The sequence below is a fragment of the Chenopodium album genome, chromosome 17, assembly GCF_948465745.1.
Source record: "Chenopodium album chromosome 17, dcCheAlbu1.1, whole genome shotgun sequence".
Lineage (NCBI taxonomy): Eukaryota > Viridiplantae > Streptophyta > Magnoliopsida > Caryophyllales > Amaranthaceae > Chenopodium > Chenopodium album.
The window spans coordinates 10,567,040-10,590,247 of NC_137850.1; the positions used below are offsets into that span (position 1 = coordinate 10,567,040).

General features: G+C 35.7%; 1 pseudogene; it reads right to left on the minus strand.

Annotated features, from left to right (window-relative positions):
• Positions 1-11,904: 11,904 nt before the first annotated feature.
• On the minus strand, positions 11,905-15,663 carry LOC145588641 (protein CYTOSOLIC ABA RECEPTOR KINASE 5-like; annotated as a pseudogene).
• Between the last annotated feature and the right edge of the window lie 7,545 nt (positions 15,664-23,208).

Below are 23,208 nucleotides of genomic sequence, written 5' to 3' on the forward strand. Positions count from 1 at the left end.
CGTTGGGTTGGAACACGACCCAAAATCCCTTGTTGAGATGAATTAGGTGGCTGTCCTCTCCACTGATATCCTTGAGAAGGAAAGGGACATGGCGGATAAGACCAATTAGGGCCCCACATAGGCACCCAAGGAGGGAACATGCCATAAGGAGGTTGTTCCTGCTGTGCATTCCCACAGCCAGCACCCCTACCACGACCGGAGCCACCTTTTGCATTTTTCTTCCCCTTATTTCCGCGACCAGCACCCCCAGCGCCACAGCCTCCACCGTTGGATGGCTATTGGTGTTGCTGCGATGGACGAGAGGAAGAATCAGAGTCGCCTGATGTCGAGAGAAGCACCGCGGAAAAGGAGTCAGAAATGGCCAAGTTCTTCTCTCGCGATGTGCGATCCAATTCAAGCATTAAACATGCTTTATCAAAACAGGGAAGAGGAACTGATTGCTGAATTAGAGTAGCAACCTGTAGACACCCAAATGTGTCTCCCCAAAACCAAACCCAGTGATGAATACCTTTCACGTCATTTGATTGTCGAACGAGGTGAAAGTGTGAAAATTCTAGTGATGAGGATGTTTTTATTAAAATATCTCTTCTTTCTGTTTTTGAAAATATTTCTTTTCTTACTCTATTTTATGAAAAACGTGCATTCTAGTTTAGTTTGGTCCATGATATGGGTCCAATAATAGTGTATTTGGATGGGGCTTGTAAAGACCTTTCCAACGATATATTATAAGCCCAATTCCGATGAATAATGAGGAAGTTATGACCAAAATACTAAACCGGGCCCAAACCGGATTTTACCTACGACCCAATGATCATTTGGAGGGTCCAAAGGTTTAATCCCATTCCTAAAATAATTAGGATTTAATTAGAAGCTTCCATAAGTTTCTAAAATATCTTAATTATCCTTTTTGAAAAGATAAGATCATAGAGTTTGAAATTGAATAAAAACTTTCCTTTTTTAAAACTTTCCTTTTTTTAAGTCCTAATTCTATTCGAATTTAAAGAAGTTCAAAGACAATCAGATATTATTTTTGTGCCTCATAATATTTATCCAAATCTTATATGGTTGGATAGATCTTGAAATTATCTTTCCAATGATATATTATAATATTAATTCTGAGCTATAACGAAAAAGATATGAAAGGAATACGAAACTCTATCCAAAACTTACACCGTTCCACTATTTCGGTCATATATTTTTATTCACAAAATATTTTAATCTGATTATAATTTGGTTGGAAAGTAGACTTCAAGAGCTTTCCAACGACATATTATGTGACTTATTTGGACTTCTGGATCAAAATTTATGATAAAAACAAAATCTACAAAAACTGCTGACCGACGAGTTTTATTTCGATTCGAATTCGGATTCTTTTTTTATTCTTCGACTCTCTTTTTTCCTATAAATAGAGGTCATATCACCCCTTTTTTCAATCATCTACAATCAACTCTCATAAAGAATTTCTTGATTCTCTCTCTCTTTCTAAACCAACCTTTTTCACAAACAAAATTCCTCATACATTAGTTCTAGACACACCTAGCCGAGTTCGAAGTTGCCTTTGTCCTAGACGTGAAAGGTTATAATTTTTGAGGGTTTGGTCCCTAATCTCTATTTCAATTATTTGATTTAATTATTTTGTTTAATATTTTCCTTGAAGTTACTAACGCGTGTATTTTGTTATTAGAAAGAGGTACGCGACATCAAACTATGTAGTCTTATTGCTCTATTCTTGTAGAAAGCATGTTTCAATTTGTTTAATTCCTAGTATCATGTTAGGATGTTATTATTGCTTTCTAGTATCATGTTTAGGGTGCCTTTTACTCTTTTCTAATATCATGTTAGTATCATGCTAGGGCTAAAGCTTTGATTTTTATTGTTTAGCGACATGCTAGGGTTTGTTATTAATCTTGTTAGTATCATGCCTAGGATCTCTCTATTATTATGATTTAGCGTTGATATGATTATTTTAATTATAATTGTTATTATTATTATGATTATTATGTTGCTTGATACTTATTTATTGTTATTGCTTGATCACGCCTCTCTTGCAGGATTAAAGGGAATTTGTACTTGTAATCACGCTTAATAAGATAATTAATAATCTTGTTTAGGGATAATATGGTTATAATTCAAGTGATCGCCAATAATAGTTTTGCTTGTGCATTATATTCAACCAACAAAGATAAACAGGTTTAAGGTTAATCTATTGATTGCATGTTAGTCAGAAAGCGCACATGAATACGAGAAGAATGAAGTAGAGGCCTTTTTAGGGCAGGTTCAATCTCTTTTAGGTTGGATTTGTATCTTCATCCCCGAACCCTATTTGGTTCAAGACCTTTTGGAGTTGACGATCTCCTGGATCGTTAAGGGGTGTAATCTTCACCTTGTGAACTGTTTACAAGTTCCTAAAACTTGTTGGCGACTCTTTTGCTCTAGCTTCATTCCCTTTGGACGCCACCATGCTTAAGTGTATGATCACACTAGGGAGGATTTCTATTTTAATTCCTAAAATTTATTTTGGCAATTATTTAGAATGAGTGGATGAGACTCGAAAAGTTCTAAGTATTTCATGTGCGTAATTTTGATTAGTATTATTGTTATATGCATAAAAAAGGTCCTCATTGGATAGACCATCCGAAATGAGTAAGGATTTTTACACGTAGGAAACTTGAGAAATATCTTTCACAACTAGAATTGAAATAATACTGCGAAATCTGGAAAATTCTAAGAACGTAGATACCTGCTGAGGCATGTAGGAACTAGCGTCTAGAAAACGGGCTTGTCGCCTGTAAAGTGCTTCTGTCGCCTGGCGACAGTTCTGTCGCTTGGCGACAGGGGTACTTTTGCGGCGACAGTCCCTGTAGTCTGGCGCCAAGTTCTTCCAATACCGAGCCAGAACTCTGCCTTCTTGTTTTGACCATTTCTAGCACTGTTGGCTCGATTCTACTTCATGATTGAGTTTTTCTCTCTTTTCTGAAACCCATACGTGTTCTACATACGGACATAACCCTCTGGGGGTTCACGCTCCATCTACCCAATTGAACACTCCTGGCAACGACGGGTACATCCGAGTTTGTGAATCCACTAAACCGTGGAAGCAAGTTTTTTAACTTGCGGGGTCCCATCCATACGCGCCAACCCTTCCAAAGGTAAGGCTTCCGCGCGATGCATCCGGACTCATAACCATGGACCCTCTTTGACTAACCCATATCCTTGAACTTTAGAGAACTAGAGCCATGGTTAGGTTGCAAACTCATTGCATCATATTGTGACTATTTGAACTATTTGTGCATTCTTTGCTTGTGCATACCCTATATGTGCTAACCGTTTGTTTGACTTGTGTTTAAGTCTAAATAAACTAATCAATGACTAAAAAGGACTTAGTCTAACTAATTAATTAATTAATTTGACAAAGACTAATAAAGTAATCAATTTGACTTTGTACGACTGTAGGCATGTCCCCTTAGAGTAAACTTACTGGAAACAGTCCCAGATTAATGTTCCAGCAATGGCGCAGAAGTTTGGGCTGTGGCGTCGCAGTTTATAGTTTTTCGCCTGGCGACAAATTTGTCGATTGGCGACAAGCTTCAAACTGTGGCGACAGTTCTGTTGTTCCGGCGACAGTCCAGATTCTTACTCGAGTCATCACGACGAGTCTAATTAAACAGTTTGCTAATCAGTTCGATTATTTTATTAATAAACAGTACCTTTGTTAAGTCCTTAATTCAGTTTAGTCACATAGTCTAGCCGCATGGTCTTACACAAGAGCCTTAACATGTCACATACACTCACTAGTGTTAGCACACACTTTATATAGTCACCATGACCATGTCTTAGGTTCATGCATGAGTTGGTTTTTTCCGTCATTTGAGTTGGGGGTACATTCTATTCCTAATTTTTTTTCATATCTCTCCATCTACATCATCTTTCCATTCTCTACATGCTTTCCCCATGTCACAATATTCATTCTTCCTACCTTCTTCCATCTATTGCATGTTGAATAGAGTCGAGCCAAATAATTAACAACGAATATCCCTTAATTTCCCTTTCCACAGTACTTGGTCAAGGAGAGAAGGACGATTAATCAAAGACAACACCTTTATTCAAGTTCAACTTTTTGATAAGCCAATCGGTTGAAAAAGGAAAGCTAAGAAGATAATGGCAAGTCAAGAAGAAGTCAACGAACTCAAGGGACAAGTGGCTAACATGGCTGAAATGTTGAAGAATCTGACTCTCCAAATCAATGACCCTGTGAGACAACAACAAATGAAGCTCATCCAAGAAAGTTTGAGCAGATTATCCAATGACTATAGATTCCAGGGCATTAGCTCACAAGGGGTCTCGGTGGACAAGGATCTTCTTCCGCAGAAGTTCAATGCCAACGACATCCTGAAATTCAAGGCAATGGATAACCCTTATTTTCATTTAAGAGCCTTTGAAACTATAATGAATATTAAGGGAATAGATAAGAAAGCTTTTCATTCTGTGTTTTCTCTATCTTTAGAAACTATTTGTCAGCAATGGTACTTTTCTCTTGATAAAGAGAAAACCTCTAGTTGGGAGTCAATTGTAAACGCTTTCATAGATAGTATAAGTGCAACATTCAAGACGAAACAGACCACAGACAACTTGAGATATTAAAACAAAAAGAAAACGAAGGGTTCACTCCTTTCTTCAAAAAATGGAGGGAAACTTCTGCTAATATGGTCAAGGTTCCTACCGAGAAAGAATCTGTGAGGATGTTCATCAAGAATCTTCAAGAAAAATATGAAAAGCACTTAAAATATCAACACAACTTGAATACTTTCAAGGCTGTGTATAATATAGGCATTGACATTGAAGATGACCTTCTGAAAGATAATAGTGCGAGAGGAAAGAAGAACGACCATCCTTCTTCTTCCTCTCCCATTAATGAAGTACATGCTACGATCACCTCCAAACCATGAATCCAAAGGTCGAAAAGAGTGTTCACTCCACTTGGTATGAGTTATGAAACAACTTTCGAAAAATTACACCACAAAGGACTAGTCATGCCCATAGGGCCTATCAAAGATCCAGTTCCAGAGGCCAGGCCACCCAAGTGGGATCTTAATAAGCACTGCAAATATCACCAAGGAAAGGGTCACGACACTAAGGAGTGTTGGAAACTCAAAGAAGCTATTCAAGATCTGATCGATGACAATAAAACTTCCGATATTCTAGCCATCGCAGAAGATCAAACATCCTTCGATCCTTCACTCCTTATCACACTTGTAGGTAAGCCAATAATCGAGACAGCTTATATAACCTCTCTTGATGAAGTGGCCGTGATTGAGGAGAATGAAAGTATTTTCTTAGATAACATCAGGGAAGACTCGTCAAGTCTAAAAGAAGACGTTCGAAAACTGCAAGATGTTATTGCCATGCTCTTGAATGTGGTAGAAGGATTAGCAAATCGGATGATGGTTGTTGAACAAAATTCTCACCAAGGATGTAATGAAGAACTCAATGCTCCTAAGCCACGAGCAAAACGGACCATTGAAGAATACACACCAATAGGAATGACTTACAATGAAGCTTTTGACTGTCTCCATGATCAAGGTCTCATTCGCCCCATTGGTCCCAGTCAAGACCCTCCGCCTAAAAAACGGTATCCCAATTGGGACCCAAAATCTTATTGCCGATACCATAGAGGTCGTGGTCACACCACCGAAGTATGTCTCGCTCTCAAAGATCGTGTTCAAGACCTCATTGATTCAAGTCTCCTTCATGTTCCTCCGCGCGACGAGAAGGCCCGAATTAGTAACAATAACAACAGTGGTTGTAAAGGAAAGAAGAACGATTATCCTTCTTCTTCCGAAAACACCTACTCTAGCAACAGTGTTGGTACTTTCGACATTAATGAAATCTTAGCCATGAATAATCGAGGATTTAGAAAGCAACTAAGAAAAGATTTCACCCCTATTGGAATTAGCTACGATGATGCTTTCGATCGACTCCATGCAAAGAAACTCATTACTCCTATTGGACCCATTCAAGATCCCCCACTTGAGAAGAGATTGCCTAGTTGGAACCCAAATGTACGCTGCAAGTACCATCAAGGTAGGGGTCATACTACTGAGAGCTGTTGGAAGCTAAAGGAAGCAATCCAATATTTGATCGACAATAACAAGCTTCCTATACCTCCAGTCGGCAAGAAGACCGAGTGATGATAAGGCACAAGATAAGAGGCGAGCTTCAATGACAAGATTTCGTGACCTCTTTTTCTATTTCTTTTTTATTCATTTCCCCAATAAGTCTAGCATAGGCATCGTTTTATTCTCCTTAGATTTATTTTGTAGGATCATTATTTCTTCCCCTTTTAATAAAATGAGCATTTATTTCCTTACATATGATTATCGCATTGCATTGCATTTAAAAAAAAAAAAAATCCATGTCAAACTGAGCACGGGGTATATCAATGATTTGAGGCACCTCTTGTAGCCATATCATATAATCTTTTACCCTTCAAATATGCAATCCTTTCTTGATAAACCACTTTGAGCCTTATCTAACGATAAACCTTTCATTTTTCAACCCACATCTACCTAACCTTGGGATGGGATGGTGTGTAACTTATGCAAATTCAAAAGCTTGAGTGAATCAAAAAAATTAAAATAGCAAAAACAATACAAGTGGCGAAAGGGCAAGCGTTCCAATGTCTTTGATATGAAAATGTCTTTGATATGAACACGTCTCAGATTGCGTCTCTTATCGAGTGCTCGGTACCGTGCCTGAGAAACATGAATGCCAAGTGAGTGATAGACCGCATGATCAGGATTGCCCACACTTATCAAAAAAGGTTCAAAATTAAAAAAAAATGCAAAAGCAAAAAAAGAGAGCACAAATAAAAAAAGAAAGAGCTCAAAAATGAAAAACCTCAAGCATGAAAATACAAATATTCCAAAAGCAAAGTTGCACACCTTGGGGGTTTATCTAGGATCTTGAGCCTTTTATCCCCTTCTTCTTCAAACCTTTAGCCTAATCACGTTACAATCCTTTAAAGACCTCTTTGAGGTATACACATACTTTTGTGAGGTTCGGCTAGAGCTACGTTCGGCCTGATTCCTAATGGATACGTAGGCAACCTCACAAAGGGGTGCGGTCGTAATAAAAATGCATTCATATTTACGTTCATATCATATTAAGGGATCTCCTATGCTCATCCCTATTCATTTAGAGCTAGACTTGGGGGCTTGATCCCTACGTCATTAGATTACATAGCCTAAGAGTCACCATCATTTGACTCTTCTTGAAATAATATCTTTCCATACATTTAGGCTTTGTGGCCTAACTTTAGTGTCACTATCACACACATCACAGATACATGACCAAATATACTTCCCTTAGGAATCCTTTGTCATGAAATCTTAACACAACGCTGAAGCATGCCTTGTCATGTCAAAATCAAGATCAATCATCATTGCATCACAAAGTATGAAGTACTTAGCCTCCACGCCTAAGCTACCTAAATACTTTTATTATCAAGTAAACTAGGATAGTCTAAGATGTTACAATCCTTGTACTGTGAGAGACAACATTAACGGATTAAGCTCATTCAACATGCACCTTCAAAAACTTCACTTCGATTCTTTTTCGCGTCTTTCTTTTTCGGGAGAAAGTCGATACCCTCCACAAAAATGACGGAAAATTTTTGCTTTTCACAATACAATGCACCTACGGGTCATGAGTCACACGTGTCATTTCACTTCAAGTCGAGTCAACCTCAAGTCAATCACAGCGAGTCAAGTTTATACCTTGAGTCGTGTCAAGTCAATGAGTCAAGCGACATTAAACCTTAGGTCAACCCTAAAATAATTAAAGAAATTAGAAAAGTCCTATAGTCAAAGATAAATACAGGTGCATCCCAGTGGCAGCAAGAGCAGAATAGGGAAAACCCTACTCCAGCGCCAGACGACAACATCTAGCGTCTGGCAACAAATTTCAGCGCCTGGTGCTAGATCCCAGCGTCTGTCGACAGAGCCAAATCGCGGCGCCAGAGGCATTGCAGCGGCGACATAACGCTCAACCACTCAGAGCAATTATTTCAACCTCTTTCAGCAATTTCGGGTTCCTTGGTACGCCAGTTAGCCCCTATAAGCAATTTGACATGATTAAGTAGTCGGCTTGATTACAATTGCAATAAGTGATCGACCTGACAAAAGATTGTCTGACTTAGCTTAAAGCGCCTAAACATTGGCTCGTCGCAAGACACCGACATACTGGTTCATAAACAACAGAGGCACCAACATAATGGTTCACAAGCAGCAAAAGCGCCGACGTACTGGCATAGCGGAAGCAAAGTTCAAGCGAGCTTTAAAGATCGACAAGCGTTGGTCTTCGGAAGTTTTCTTCGGAATATTATCGCAACAAACATTCAAGTATCAAAGCTCTATTGTTCAGAGACGCGTGGACATTTCATTCAAAGCTATTTTGTTCAGAGACGCGTGGAAATTTCTTTTCAAGCTCTTTTGCTCAGAGACGCGTGGGCATCCTATTAAAGCTCTTTGTTTAGAGACGCGTGGACATTTCTTTTCAAGCTCTTTTGTTCAGAGACGCGTGGACATTTCTTTTCAAGCTCTGTTGCTCAGGGACGCATGGGCATCCTATTAAAGCTCTTTGTTCAGAGACGAGTGAACATCCCTCCAAAAGCTCTTTTGTTCAGAGACGAGTGAACATCCCCCTAAAAGCTCCATTGTTCAAAGACGAGTGAACATTCTTAAAAAAGAAGCTCTTTTGTTTAGAAACGAGTGAACATAAACGACGACGAAGCACGACCATAACATCAACAACGGCAAGATGGCGTTCCCTAGCTTGTGGAAGGTTGTCACAAAAACAATGCAACAACAAAAATCGGTTACTATAGAGACGTGTGCTCGACGGTGCAAGATACGCATTTCTTAACTCTCTTATCTGTTTTAACTAACGCTAGTTTGCAGGTATCGCAGAACGTTCTGAATCATTCTCCGTCCCTATCGCTACGTTGACTTTTGTTTCGAAACTTGCGTTTCTCCAAACTCAGTCAAAGTGGGGGCTTCTGTAGACACCCAAATGTGTCTCCCCAAAACCAAACCCAGTATTGAATACCTTTCACGTCATTTGATTGTCGAACGAGGTGAAAGTGTGAAAAGTCTAGTGATGAGGATGTTTTTATTAAAATATCTCTTCTTTCTGTTTTTGAAAATATTTATTTTCTTACTCTATTTTATGAAAAACGTGCATTCCAGTTTATTTTGGTCCATGATATGGGTCCAATAATAATGTATTTGAATGGGATTTGTAAAGACCTTTCCAGCGATATATTATAAGCCCAATTCCGATGAATAATGAGGAAGTTATGACCAAAATACTAAACCGGGCCCAAAGCGAATTTTACCTACGACCCAATGATCATGTGGAGGGTCCAAAGGTTTAATCCCATTCCTAAAATAATTAGGATTTAATTAGAAGCTTCCATAAGTTTCTAAAAGATCTTAATTATCCTTTTTGAAAAGATAAGATCATAGAGTTTGAAATTGAATAAAAACTTTCCTTTTTTAAAACTTTCCTTTTTTTAAGTCCTAATTCTATTTGAATTTAAAGATGTTCAAAGACAATCAGATATTATTTTTGTGCCTCATTTTCTTTATCCAAATCTTATCTGGTTGGATAGATCTTGAAATTATCTTTCCAATGATATATTATAATATTAATTCTGAGCTATAACGAAAAAGATATGAAAGGAATACGAAACTCTATCCAAAACTGACACCGTTCCACTATTTCGGCCATATATTTTTATTCACAAAATATTTTATTCTTATTATAATTGGGTTAGAAAGTAGACTTCAAGAGCTTTCCAACGACATATTATGTGACTTATTTGGACTTCTGGATCAAAAGTTATGATAAAAACAAAATCTGCAAAAACTGCTGACCGACGAGTTTTATTTCGATTCGAATTCGGATTCTTTTCTTATTCTTCGACTCTCTTTTTCCTATAAATAGAGGTCATATCACCCCTTTTTTCAATCATCTACAATCAACTCTCATAAAGAATTTCTTGATTCTCTCTCTCTTTCTAAACCAACCTTTTTCACAAACAAAATTCCTCATACATTAGTTCTAGACACACCTAGCCGAGTTCGAAGTTGCCTTCGCCCTAGACGGGAAAGGTTATAATTTCTGAGGGTTTGGTCCCTAATCTCTATTTCAATTATTTGATTTAATTATTTTGTTTAATATTTTCCTTGAAGTTACTAACGCGTGTATTTTGTTATTAGAAAGAGGTACGCGACATCAAAGTATGTAGTCTTATTGCTCTATTCTTGTAGAAAACATGTTTCAATTTGTTTAATTCCTAGTATCATGTTAGGATGTTATTATTTCTTTCTAGTATCATGTTTAGGGTGCCTTTTACTCTTTTCTAATATCATGTTAGTATCATGCTAGGGCTAAAGTTTTGATTTTTATTGTTTAGCGACATGCTAGGGTTTGTTATTAATCTTGTTATTATCATGCCTAGGATCTTGCTATTATTATGATTTAGCGTTGACATGATTATTTTAATTATAATTGTTATTATTATTATGATTATTATGTTGCTTGATGCTTATTTATTGTTATTGCTTGATCACGCCTCTCTTGCAGGATTAAAGGGAATTTGTAGTTGTAATCACGCTTAATAAGATAATTAATAATCTTGTTTAGGGATAATATGGTTATAATTCAAGTGATCGCCAATAATAGTTTTGCTTGTGAATTATATTCAACCAACATAGATAAACATGTTTAGGGTTAATCTATTGATTGCATGTTAGTCAGAAAGCGCACATGAATACGAGAAGAATGAAGTAGAGGCCTTTTTAGGACAGGTTCAATCTCTTTTAGGTTGGATTTGTACCTTCATCCCCGAACCCTATTTGGTTCAAGACCTTTTGGAGTTGACGATCTCCTGGATCGTTAAGGGGTGTAATCTTCACCTTGTGAACGGTTTACAAGTTCCTAAAACTTGTTGGCGACTCTTTTGCTCTAGCTTCATTCCCTTTGGACGCCACCATGCTTAAGTGTATGATCACAGTGGGGTTCAAGTTTGGGGTAATGCTTGAAATATTCCCTACACAACCATATTATAATCTGAGGTGAGTTTACCAACCAATTGGAGAACGAGACGCTCATCGGAAATCAGATGATCCATAGCCGCCAATTGGTCCGAAATTGACTTGAGAGTCTGACAGTAATCAGATAGAGAAGGGTAATCTGCCAATTTCGTTGAGCCAAATTGATTCTCAAGAAGAACAATACGAGTTCCTTTGTTATCATGGAAAATATTGCGGAGACGATCCCAAGTCTCCATAGCAGTCGCCTTATCATCGAGAACTTTTTACATAAAGTTCGTAGATATGTTGCTATACACCCACTGCTTGACAATAACATGGTATCGGAGTTAGCGTGACATAAAGGTCACGGGTTCGAATCTCATCCACCCCCCACTTTCAAGTGGAATATTAAGCATTGGGTATAAGGAGGGCCCATGCTGCTCCACACTTCTAGCCCAAACAGGCTCTCGTGTGAGGGGGCGTGATAGAGTATAAAACATATTTTTGGGCCTCAACCATCAGCTTAAGCTTTTGGTTGAAATGGTCCTCTAACAATCACATTATCTATTCTTCTCATACAAATAGTCGAGTAATCCGTAAAAGCACAAAAAAGACTCGCAACGGATTTTCGAGACATCAAACTCTTTTTTTAAAATCCAAACAAACTCAGGAATGAATAAAAAAAATCGGGATATATATGCTGATGAACAAAAGCCTACCAATAGCCCAGAAATAGGAGAAACCAAACAGTCGAAGAATTTGTCTAACACAATCAACACAATGAACTTGACAGTAATTTTTCTCTCTATTAAGTTGCTTTCGGAGCTGAAACTGGTGCAGGTGCTGGTGGCTTTAGTAATGGCTGGAGTGCCTTGAAAGCGATGCTCATGTTTGGCCTAAATTCACCTTCATATTGAACACATAGAGCTGCCACAACAGCCAACTACAAATGTAGGAAATTCCTCCAATCATGTCAGCAATTAGCAGGTTGAAGAACTGAAAAGAAGGAAATAAGAAGAAAGGTAAGAAACAAACCTTAGCAACTCCTTTTGGAGGGTAATCCTTCAATCTGGGGTCAACACACTCTTCACTAAGCCTTGGAGTTGCCTGAGCAAAAACAAACATATACTTTAGCTATTAATGGGACAACAAGACACTAAGCATGCTGAGGAAAAAACAAGCATCATTTCTCAAATGCTCTTGCACAGGTTCAGTAAAAAGGAATAAAGAGTTTACCCAAGTAACAAGACTTTGCTGACCACGAGGCATGGTATGATCAACGGGTTTGTGGCCAGTTAAAAGCTCCAAAAGAACCACACCAAAACTGTACACATCACTCTTTTGCGTCAACTGTCCAGTCATTGCATACTTGAGCAATTATCAAAAAAGCAAAGTAAACAGTCAATATCACAAGAAAAATGAAGAAGAATATACATTAGTCAACTTCACAATTTACTATAGTTTCATCACCTATATAACCTAAAGGGTGCTTTCACAATTGAAATTTAGGATATAAGTAAGTTGTGATCCAGCTATCATAAAGTACTCAAAGAACTAATGTGTTCATACTACACTTTTCCTGCCCCCTCCCCCAATGGTTAGACACCTGACTAAGATTTTTAAGGGGCCAAAAAATTACTCTGGTGCATGATATTCGAAGGTGCCCAAAACCCTAGTGGAATGAAGACGGGCAGCCATATCAGGAGCCTGATTTGAAAGATTAAAATCTGCAATCTTGGCTTTGAAATCTTCAAACAAGAGGACATTACTAGATCTAATATCTCTGTGAATAATAAGCAGGTTGAATCTTCTCATGAAGGTATTCCAATCCCCTTGCAGCATCAACAACAATTTTTACTCGCTGTATCCAGTCGAGTACTGGACCAGGTTGTGCACCTTGTACACTTTTCCTGCCTGAAATAAGATGATTTCTATATTACTCTCAAAATCCATTTCACACTATCTTTCAAATTATTTAACAGTCCAATAAGGAATTTCAAAACTGTGAATCCAGGTAACTATCATATCCACTGTTGTTTCAATGAATACTACAAGAAGGGGGGGTTGAATTGTAGTATGAAAGAATAGTTAATCTTTTTGCAGAATTAAAACTAAGTAAGCTAGAGGAACAAAAAGATAGCTAAAGGAATTAAAATTGCAAGAGAGATTTTTACGTGGAAAACTCCTTGGCCCTAATCAAGGAGAAAAACCACGATCACTTGGGATTTTAGGAAAAGAATCTTCACTAGAGTAGGGCAAATGGTCCTATTACAAACTAAAGACTCTTACTTCAAGTTCCTCAACAAACTCAAAGACCCGAGGAATAAGTCACTCAACTTGTCACTATTCTTTCTCTTCTCTATCTCTCTTCTCTTTCTCTTCTCTTTCTCACTTCTCTTTCCCACAACAGAAGTTCACTTAAACTTCCCCATTCCCCAAAATACAACTCGAAATAAATAACTCTTGTATAAGAACATAAGAACACTCTATTTCACTAATGTGGAATTGGACTCTTAACTCGATTAAAGAAATAAAAAGCTAAAACTTATTTGTACAAGGTTGAGTTTTTCCAACTGAGATTAAAAACTATTTATAGAGCAACAAACACTTTGAAAAAATCTCTTTGTGCAGTAGCTCCATTACACCACTACTCTAACCCACTAAGAAGATCATGTTCCTAATTTCAAGGAACATGAACTCCTCAACGTGCTTGACCATGATATGAAGAAGATCATGGGGAGTAGGCCGTAAGTTCAGGAAAACTTAAACTCAGATTTTATTTAACGAAAAGATATTTCGAAAATCAGAATAAAAATAAAATCCTTTTTAGTTAAGAAAAGATAAACATTAAAACCAACTACTTTCCTAAAAACATGCTTGCACTATTTTATCTTCTAAGACCAATTCCACACAACTATGTCGAATGTAACTTAATTCTTATGCTTACATAAATCCTAAAATATATAAATATATTTAGTCTTCATGTTCTCTGATGAAACTTCTACTCCAAGGCTTCTGTTCCTCAAGGGGAACTTCTCTTCTCTGGTGAAGCTTCTGCTCTGAAGCTTCTGTTCCCTGAGGGGAACCTTCTCTTCTAAAGACTTCATTTTTGAAGCACCAGTTTCTGCAAAGGAACTCTTCTTTCTGGATAACTTTGTTTCTAGCTTTCCTGTTCCTCATGGTATCTTCGCAAGACACTTAGTTCTCCTAGTCATTGCAACTGATCACACACTCAAACAATCAAGCTCTTATTAGTTTGTAAGTAAGTGAGGTTGTGTCATCATCAAAATCATTAAGTCCAACATCCATACCATGCAAAATATCATGCAAGGATCCCATGGTAGCAAACTCGTAAGTTAACACCCGCATGTTTCCCTCTACACAGTAGCCTTGCAACTCAACAATATTTTCATGTTTCAACCTTGATACTCTAGAAACCTACAAGTACCAAAAAAACATAACCTGCAGATTAGGCCGAAAGCCTAATAGGTATTAAAAGTAAAACTCCATACTAGTAGTTTCCAGCAGTAAATCACGTACACTTGTGTAAAAAAACTCAACATTGGACTCTGGTTCTTGGGAAACATCAAGCTTTTTCACAACCATTGCCTTCCCATTCTCCAAAGTAGCATAATACACTCTTCCATAGGAACCTTTGCCAATTAATGCTTTGGAACCAAAGTTATCAATTTTTTCCTTTAGCTCATCCAAAGACAAGATAGGAACTTCAACTGGTGGTGGTACTGACTTCTGCACATCTTCCTTTACAGTTTTTTCCTTACAACTCCTACTTTTCACAATAAATGCAGCAAAGTAAGTTTAGGTTCATCAATTCTTTACAAATTTTTTTAAATTGCAAGTAATATTCCAACTCAGATCCATCAAAGTATCAAACGCTAAAAAATTCATGCACCTAGACTACAAGCAAATAACACTAAAGCCAAGTCTTTTAAAAAATACAAAGAAAGAAGTAAGAAAAATCTTCTTGAAATCATTAAAATGAATACAGCTAATGAAATTTGGCCCATTCATATTTTTTAATCACTAATTCAACTTGGCTATATTGGACATATATATTAGAATCAGCAAAAAAATGTTTGAATAAGTCAGGAACACCTCCAAGGTTCCAACAATATATAAATATCAGTTGTACATCTGACAGCTAGAGTCCACCAATTACCAAACAACTAAACAAGGCCACCTCATAAGATGTTAGCTCTGATAGTGTTCAGCAACTAGACTTTTAATTCCCTTATTATCAGATATTGTCCTGAGGTTCAGCCATCTTACTTTCATGTTTAAATGATTAGTTAAGTAGATGAGGGGACCACTGATGAGTTGGCAAATTAGTCTTCTGCTTGACCCACCGTGTATAACTGTCCATTTAATACCATTATCCAAGCCATTAAATTACAAGTTAACATCAAGGCAACTAGTTACAACCCTCTCCCTTTGATAGTGCTGCTTCACACTCACAGTTCAATATTCAAATGCAATTGCATCCCATCAGAAATTATATTCACTATTACACTGCATATGATAATGCATACTGATCCGAACAGGCCATTATTACTAAAATTCAATGTTTAAGAAGAGCCGCAGAAAATAAATTTTTATTTGCAATATTCGAAGAAAACCAATTCTTCCCTCTGGCTAATCGACTTTTTCGAAAGGTAGTACATGGCAATATGACATTAATTTAAAGTTGATTACAAATGCATGCATGAAAATGTAAATTGAAGTGTTCGAACGACAATTATGCATTAAAATTATGATCGAAATTTTCAACTTTAATGATGGCATGAAATTATCCTTGCGACTCATGTCTATTTTTGCCATGCCTAAGTTGCAAAATTGGTTCTAACAATGATAACAATAACTGAAAGTTATAATTATTCACTTATAAAACTATGATTTCAAGATTTGAACAAAACTAGTAAACTAGTAAACTAAGATTTGTACTTTCTTACGTTAATTATGCAGTATTATTATGAGTAGTTTCATATGTTTTCATTATTGTTTTCTCCTTTTCTAATTTACACAAACAACACTAACATGGTATCAGAGCTAATCCAGGTTCCGATCCTAAACCAAAATTAATGTCGTGAGTGTCGTGAGATTGTTTTTGAGTGAAACCAAAAAAAATATATTAAGTTGTGAGTAAAACAAAAAATATCCGTCATGTTTCATTATTCATTAGTGTGTCACAGTATTTTTTTAAGTCAGTATGGCAACCAATGGTTCAAATTCATCACAACCCTTAATTCCAGTTTTCAAAGGTGAAAAATATCACCTTTGGAGTATCAAAATGCAAACAATGTTCAGATCTCAAGAGTTGTGGGATATTGTCGAGTGTGGGTATGTAGAACCGACGGAGTCACCGGCGGAGCCAAATTAAAATTTGCGTGAAAATCGCAAAAGGGATGCAAAGGCATTATTTTTTATTCAATCGGGAGTAGATGATGATATTTTCCCTAGAATTTCATCTGCAAAGACAGCCAAGCAGGCATGGGATATCCTAAAAACTGAGTATAGGGGTGATAGTAAGGTAATATCTGTTAAGTTACAAAACCTTCGTCATAGTTTTGAGTCACTATTAATGAAAGATAAAGAGTCGGTGCAAGAATATTTGTCTAGAGTATCAAATATTGTTAACCAAATGAGATCATTTGGTGAAAATATTAGTGATCAAACTGTTGTGTGTAAGGTGTTAAGAAGTTTAAACCCTAATTTCAATCATGTTGTTGCGGCAATTGAAGAGTCTAAAGACATGTCTAATTATAGTTTTGATGAATTAATAGGTTCCCTTTTAGCTCATGAAGATAGAATTTCAAAGTCTCATGAGAATGAAGGAGATGAAAAAGCCTTTCAAGTTGAAGGACAAATGTCAAATGGAAAGTATTATGAGGGTAGTCAAGGTCGTGGTGGAAGTGGTCGTTGTTATGGTCGAGGTGGTCGTGGTCGCGGTCGTGGTCGTGAAGAAAATGGTAGTGGTGATCAATTTGAAGGTCAAAGTTCATCCATGAGTAGAGTCCAATGCTACTATTGCATGAGGTATTGTCACAAGGAAGATAGGTGTTGGGATAAGCAAAGGGATGAGCAAAAGAAAGCGCATACCAATTTGCCCAAAATGTCGAAGAAGAAGAAGAGAATAGGCTCTTCTAAAGTCGTGTGTCGTGGTTATGTCGTGAAAGTCATGGTTGTGGTGCCTTGAGTGTCGTGAGTCGACGTATGTCGAGTTCAAGTCGAAGTCCGTCGTCGCAATATGGTTGTTGGTGTTGGTGGATATGAAGCAAGGGAGTGTGTTGGTGTATTGCTTCAAATTATTAGGGATATTATGGTTTCCTATCTTTTAGTTAGTTAGTTACCACTAGTTGCTTAATGTTAGGAGTTAATAATAATAGTTATTATTTAGTCAATGTTAATGGTCATAGCAGTGGTACGTGGAGTTTGTTTCTCCACTTTGAGAATCATGTTAGTGAGTGGGGCTTAATAGTAGGGATTAGTTGTGGTTAAGGTTAGCATATTTAAGTCGTAGAATGCTTTGTACTTTTTTACGTTAATTATGCAGTATTATTATGAGTAGTTTCATATGTTTTCATTATTGTTTTTTCCTTCTCTAATTTACTCAAACAGCACTAACATGTTGAAAATAATAAATAGAGATGAGAGAATGGAAAGAATAGTAAAATTTGTACTCAATCCTCACTTAATCAAACTACAATGAAAGCCTTATATAGGCATAACAAACAGACTAGGGATGCATAACCCCATATTCTCACGTAACAACTTACTGTACTAATAATTAGGAACTAAAACTAACCACTGACTTCTTGTTCCTAAATGTAAGCAAAGTCAACAATTAACTTTGAATCACTAATCCCACGATATATCCAACATACCCCCTTGATTCAAAGTTCATGACATTCACTAATTAACAACTTGTACATGAAAATAGCAACTAGCTATATATCGTGATGTTTGGAGCATTAATCAACACTCCCTTTTGCTCCAAATCATGCCTTCTTTCTAAACACCTGATTTTGATTTTGCCATGGATTATAACTTGAACTTGACGTACTTCAATCTCAACATAAACACTTAACCGCACACTCAACTTTGGAAAAAGGTTGCAATCTTCCTTTTCAAATTTCATAACATCTTGCTAGACGTTTTAATTTGTGATGCACATCTCATCACCTGCACATAATGATGCACATTATCACCTACTAACACAATATCGCCGGAGCACTTCTCTCAGCACAACCAAATGTCGACATTTTTTTTTATGATGCAATTCTCATCAACCACTCGATCTTTTTGATGAAATTTTTCACCATCTTATATTGCATTCAATGGAGCACTTCTCTCCATTAACTCTCTTTGACATTGTCCTCCAATTGACCATGTCAACTTGATTAAAAAAACATCAGTACTAACTTGAAAACCGTCTCTGTGTTGAATACGACTTCCACTCTAATTAGATTGCTATTTATCCGACATCCACACACGTAAAGATTACTCGATCTTTACAAAAAAATTTCCCTCTTTTTATACCGGATTAAAATCTAACTACATGGGCTAAAAGGGAACCCATCAACACACCAAACCAACCACTACTTCCGTGGTGAAACACAAAAAACACTGACTTACAAAATAAATTTCTCTAAAAAACTTATTGCTCACAAACAATGAGATCAAGCTAGCTGCGATGTTGGATATATCGTGGGATTAGTGATTAAAAGTTAATTGTTGACTTTGCTTAAATTAAGGAACAAGAAGTTAGTGGTTAGTTTTAGTTCCTAATTATTAGCACGGTAAGTTGTTACGTGAGAATATGGGGTTATGCATCCCTAGTCTGTTTGTTATGCCTATATAAGGCTTTCATTGTAGTTTGATTAAAAGAGGATTCAATACAACTTTTACTATTCTTTCCCTTCTCTAATCTCTATTTATTATTTCAACATGGTATCAATTATTCATTAAAATTATTATCAAAATTTTGAACTTTAATGATGGCATGAAATTATCCTTGCGACTCATGTCTATTTTTGTCATGCCTAAGTTGCAAAATTGGTTCTAACAATGATAACAATAACCGAAAGTTATTATTATTCACTTATAAAACTATGATTTTATGATTTGTGCAAAACTAGTAAATTTAGGAAATTCTTGAAGACATCATTGAACTAATGTAATTTGGCTATATCTTGGGCTTTTAAGCCCTCATTTTATATTTTCGAATGTCATAGCCCCCAATATTGGGTAGCATTGATGACTTTGTTATTCAGAATTAGACCCTTTCATGTTGCTCGAAATGGGTCTTGAAATCTTGTGTTTTGTCTTATTGTTACAACAACTAGGATCTTTGAAACATTTAAACGAGTATGTTAAAATCGTTTTCAACCATTCATAGTTTTAACAAATAAAATTTGCCAAGTCTAGTAATATTGGTCATTCGTTGGAACAAGTAAGAGGAAAAATGAAATGTTGCTCAATTTTTTCCTCTATTCTCGAATTCTTTCTCTTGAGTTCAAATTTTATTACTGATTTAAGCTCGAGAAAGTAGATATTATCCTCTTTGTGAAATTCTAATGTGTAACAATAGAGAATCTAAAAAATGAAGACCCCTTAATTTTTAACTTAGGAGTCCTTTATTCATGAAATTGTTTGTCTTAATGAAGTGTCTTGATACAATTTCCATGATGAATGATTGAGTATTAAACTTTTGTATGAGCAGGTATGTTGTATACGTTTGGACTCTATTTTGATGTTCATGATTTTGTTTGTTTCGCTCTATACTAGTCATACTCTCTAATCTTTAGAGTAAATCGAAGTATTAAAACAACAATTATGCACTAAGATTGGTTTTTGAAAATGGCTCGAGTATGTTATATGTTTGAAATTTGTTTCTATGGCCAAGTTCAATTGCAAACTTAGTTTTCAAAGGAATAAAATGGTTGTTAAATCATTGTGACGCACTTGAAAATTGTAAGGCTTGAGATCTACGTAAACCATTTGTAGTTTAGGCGATTCTCGAAAGTAGCTCGAATGGCATGAATATCTCATTTTGATATTGGAGCCCCTATTTGTTAGGTTATGCGCATTCTTGCTATTTCTCAAGTCTTGGAGCCCCCAATTTGGGATAGTTTTAATGACTTCCTATTGTTTTATCCATTCATATAATCATGATATTGAGATGGACCTATGTATATATCCTATTTTTTGTTTTGAGATATTTAGGACAATGACATGGCTTTCGCATTTTAGTTAAAGGCATGTTCAAGAAAGCAAGTTAGTTCTTTGCTTGTTTACAAACCAAAAACAATTGTGTTTAGGTTTAGTAATCTTTACCTAATGTCAAAACGTCCGTAGAGATCATTGCGGTGATATTATTCTCAAAGTTGATTTAAAACACCAAATGATTGTTCTTATCAATCTTTGATTTTGGTCTTGTAGGTGGTTCATTTAGCATCCCTAAGCCAATATTCGCAAGATGACTAGGCGAGAACAAGTTCGAGTCAAGAAGCTAAAGAAGTCGAATCTTAGTTCACTCCTTTCGAAATATGCATGTATTGTTGAACAGGTTATGGAAAATCTGACAATTCATTTATTTTGAGAATATGAAACAAAATTCAAAAAGGGAATTGTGAATACTATTTTTTTTAGAAACACGTTATTTCGAATTAGAATTCAAAATTTAGAGAGGGTCCAATAAATTTAATGTTTTGAAAATAAAGTGAAGCTATTATTTCATAATCATGTTATTTTCGAAACTGGACCCAAAATGGATAGAAAAGCCTAGCTCGTAATTGAGTGTGACTTTTTTCGTCTAAGATTGATGAAGGTAAGTTGTAATTTGCAACTTATTTAAACAAAGATATGAAAATGTGAGCAAACTTTTGTATATCTAATCTTATTATCTTTCCACTTTAGTGTTTGTCATCATTGTCATATTTTATTAATTGAAAGTGAAGTTCTTCCAATTAAACAGGCGCCGTAGTTTGAAAATGAATATTTATTAAACTTAGGTTTAATGGAGTGTTAAAATAATTAATAAAATCATTCGAATCACTTTCCAAAATATGGTCTCATTTCAAAACGATAGTTAAGGTGAAACCTATATTTTTGTAGCCCCCAGGTGTAGACTTAGGTAAATTTCGGAATTCATTATACATATGCGAGGGGATGTTTCTCATGTCTATTTGAAGCCCTAAGATTTGTATTTTCAATTTGTGGAATATTGCTTATGTTTATCACGAATTGCTTGATCAAGTAACATAATTAATTATCTTGGTCAAATAATAGGAAGTGGTATTCTTCGCTTTGTCATTTAAAGTTATTAAGATAATTCATAATAAGTTTTGCATGACATTGATTTCGTAGAATAAATAGCGTGTTCAAATATGTAAATAGAGAGAAGTGGGGATGTCTTGGCTTTTTTAGCCCCCAGTTTGAGGCAAAGAGCGAAAATATTATACTGTTTTTCAAGTATTTTAGTTGCAAAATGGGAGTAATCATCCCGACTTACCTCCCCTCCCAAAAAAAGAAATAAACAAAAAAGACAAATTTGCATAAAAAGGAAGGGGATCCAACTTTCCCATAGAAGAATAAAAAAAAAAGAGAAATAGACATGTTTTCAAAAAGCAAGGATTATTGACTTAATATTTGAATCATCGTGATGATTTGGCAGTGAGGTATACGTGTGATAGCGATAATGATCATTTTTTCATGTAGCAATCATGTGTAACACCCCAATAATTCTCTCTTTAAACCTGTAAATACCCTGAACAAAATCCAAGAGAATAACAGACGTGCTACCGCCATGTGTTCAAACGTTAAGGCTAATTCAGAATTTAGCAGCGGAAAACTAGTTCAATTAAATTAAAGTTTCAAACCAACAATTAAAAACCAAATTAAATCTTACAACTTGGAACCATTAAGGCCCTTATTCATAACCTAACAAAAGTAGTAAATAAATAAAAACAGAGTTTAAATAAATTCAAACTTCTGTGTTTTGTATTGCTGTAAATTGCTTGCTTCTCAACATGTATACTCAACAAACAGAACTTATACTCGATAATTTCGTATTTGGCCAAAAGTTTACATACTTTAATAGCATGCAAACACAACAATATTGTTCAATAATAAGCAAAGTCATGCAATTTAAGCAATAAGAAATAACATAAATGAGGTAAAAAGCGCAAAGTTACGTCACATTCTACCCATCTTAAAAGAAAAGAGTTACGCCCCCGTAACTCACCTCAATAAATAACATCACCAAGCATTTCATTATAATTTCGTAAAATAGTTCTCATCTCAATCATCTCCCTATCTTCTATGAAACACTCGTAGTCTGATTCACATAGTCACACTTTAATACTTATTAACTAGCGCACCAAGTTCTCTTATAATTTCCCTACAAAGCTTACTCAATTCCTTCATAAGCTTATTCTAAAAATTCCCAAGTAAAACTTTTCACTAAACACTTATTCTAAGTAATAACCTTTCGAAAAACAAGAGTGTCATAACTCAATTCTAAATTCAATATTTCATCATCACCACATTTTCATAGATTCTCCAAGTAAAATAAACTCTCATTCGGTGAAAGGTTTGGAGGAAAGTCAATTAAAATAAAGAAATATCCCCCCTAAAAAGCCAAGCATTGAATAATTAACATCATTCAATAAACACATATTAATAGTCACATAAATATAAGCTTCACATAATGATCACGCAAACCTAACACATTACACAATTTATCATTACATATTATCCTAGATTACATGCTTTATTTCTTAAACATGATACTAAATGGTAACTACAACCAAATGTACACATTTGATAACACATACATAATTTAAATCCCTTGCATAAACAATTCATTCAAAAATAAACAACACAAAAAGAATTAAATACAATGCACATAGAAAGAAATTAGTTATCTTATATGCCCAAATACTCGAGGTGAATAATAAAATAAATACGCAAATTTATTTTATTTCAAAAACAATTAATAACACAATAATTTATATAAATACATATATTTATTTTAATATTGCCAAATCAATTTATTTAAAATAAAATAATTTTCTAAAACTGAAGTTTGATT